The sequence below is a fragment of the Orycteropus afer genome, unplaced genomic scaffold (assembly GCF_000298275.1).
Source record: "Orycteropus afer afer isolate SDZICR_OR568_19922 unplaced genomic scaffold, OryAfe1.0 scaffold00001, whole genome shotgun sequence".
Classification (NCBI taxonomy): domain Eukaryota; kingdom Metazoa; phylum Chordata; class Mammalia; order Tubulidentata; family Orycteropodidae; genus Orycteropus; species Orycteropus afer.
The window spans coordinates 31,572,035-31,574,188 of record NW_006921588.1 but is presented as its reverse complement, the minus strand read 5'-3'; the positions used below and the strand labels follow the sequence as shown (position 1 = coordinate 31,574,188).

The 2,154-nt window shown below is 37.5% G+C and overlaps 1 protein-coding gene across 1 annotated transcript in view; it reads left to right on the top strand.

Annotated features, from left to right (window-relative positions):
* PPIG (peptidylprolyl isomerase G) overlaps nt 1–2,154 on the top strand; it is a 79,383-nt gene that overhangs the window by 16,859 nt on the left and 60,370 nt on the right. The gene's annotated exons all lie outside the window — the stretch shown is intronic.

Sequence of the window (2,154 nt, the reverse complement as noted above, 5' to 3'; positions counted from 1 at the left end):
ATGTACTAATTTCATCATTATATTTAAGGGACTGTTTTGCTGGGTACATAATTCTTGGTTGGCAGTTTTTCTCTTTCATTGTTTTATATATACCATCCCACTGTCTTCTCGCCTGCATGGTTTCTGTTGAGAAATCCAAGCTTAGTCTTATTGGTTGCCCCTTGTAGATAACTTTTTGTTTTTCCCGTGCTGCTCTCATGATTCTTTCTTTGTGTTTGGTTTTGGTGAGTTTGATTGTATAAGTGGTGTTGGGACCTGAGAATTGACCTAAAGATCAGTCCTGGTCACCAGCGGCTGCAGGGAGAACTTCTCTGGTGGCCTATGACTAGGAAAGGAAACAGCAAAGAGGGAGACAACCTGAGCTGTGGACTTCCTGCTATCTGGAGGGCACAGTGTTTTTCTTTTGGGATCTATCTTATGTGGGGTTCATTGGACCTCCTGAATAGATATATTCTCATCTTTCATCATATAAGGAAAGTTCTTCTCCAACAAATATTGGACAATTTTCTCAGTGGTTTCATTTTTCTCTTCCTGTTCTGGAATTCCAGTGACACGTAGGTTATTCCTTTTGATGGTATCCCACATGAATCTTAGGCTTTCTTCATTTTGTTTTTATCTTTTTTCTGATTGATCCCTTTCCAAAGAAGTATTCAGGTATTTGTCTTCAGTCTCATTAATTCTGTCTTCCATTGCATCTATTCTACTCCTTTGCCTTTTCTATGTGTTATCTATATCTGACAATTTAATATTAATATTCTGGATTTCTATCTGTAGATTTAGAATCATTTCTAATTTTTTATTTATTTTGTCATTTTGTTCTTGTATTTTCTTCCAAAATTCTTCTAGGGTTTTGTCTGTCTCTTAGTCCTTTGAAGATACCTAAATAAAATTCTTTTGAATTCTTTATCAGGGAGTTCCAATGCTGTGTCTTCTTCAGGGTTGTGTTTTTGGTCTGTATCGTGTTCCCTTGTTTCTCCTGCTTTATCTTGCTTCTTTGTGGGGACTGTGATGCTCTGTTGTTTCCGAGGCATTATGACGTTTTTGTGTTTAATTGGTGATTATATCTTGGTGTGTCTTGCCCCCAGTTTTCGTTTTTTTGTTTTGTTTGTATGTTGTGTATACAGGCAGGGTACTGTGCTGTGCTCCTCTATTCACTAGTTGACAGCACTTAAACACTCTCTACCTGTCTCCTTTCCTGTTGTCAGTCTCTCGTTTGTCCTTGCTGCCCCTGGTGAACAGAGCCTGTTCTTAGGTCTCTGGAATCTGAATGAGAATGCTATCACTTTAAAATCCAAAATGGTTGCCAATTGTAAACATTCAAAGTGGCTTCACCTTCAGTGACTTTAAATATCAAAAATGGCCACTGCTTGTACACATTCAAAATGGCTGTACCCTCCAGATAGCAGAAAGTCCACAGCTCAGGTTGTCTCCCTCCTTGCTGTTTCCGTTCCTAGTCATAGGCTACCAGAGAAGTTCTCCCTGCAGCCATTGGTGATCGGGCCTGATCTTTAGGTCAAATTGTAGGTCCCAACACTGCTTGGAAATATTCAGGCTGTTGGTCTCGTCAGAGTAGCTGATAGTCTACAGTTCCAGCTATCTCTGTATTCACTGTTTTCGTTCATGTTTTTCCACTAGTTGGTGCCTAATCCACTTCTGTATAGTTCCTTTCAAAGCTCAGTATTCTAGGATTATATTCTGTATCTCTGTCAATTGGTGTTTCTTTTCTTTCTAGAAGAGGGTCTGTGTCACTTGTCTGCCTATTCCTCCATCTTACTGCTGTAATGAAATACTTTATTTTTTTTTTATGTAATGAGATACTTTAAAAAGATATTATAGCTTGATGCCAGCAGAATCAAAAACATTTAACTGTGATGCTTTGCCTTTGTCATCTTTTAGTTGTTACTTTATATTCTAGCGTTACATTGTGAGACTTGGAATTAGTTTTGAGGTTTGTTGTTTATTGTGACTAGATTGCAAGCAATGCAGCCCTTGATTGTCCTAAGAGTAACAAATACCCTACGAAGAACAGTATCTACTAATGAAACACTTGATTACTTGGATTATTGCTTTTTCATGTTTTTCTGATTCATTTGAAATTTGTTAGGTTCATTTATTTCTGATTTTTAATTTTGCCTCCTTTTTTTTTTTTTTTTT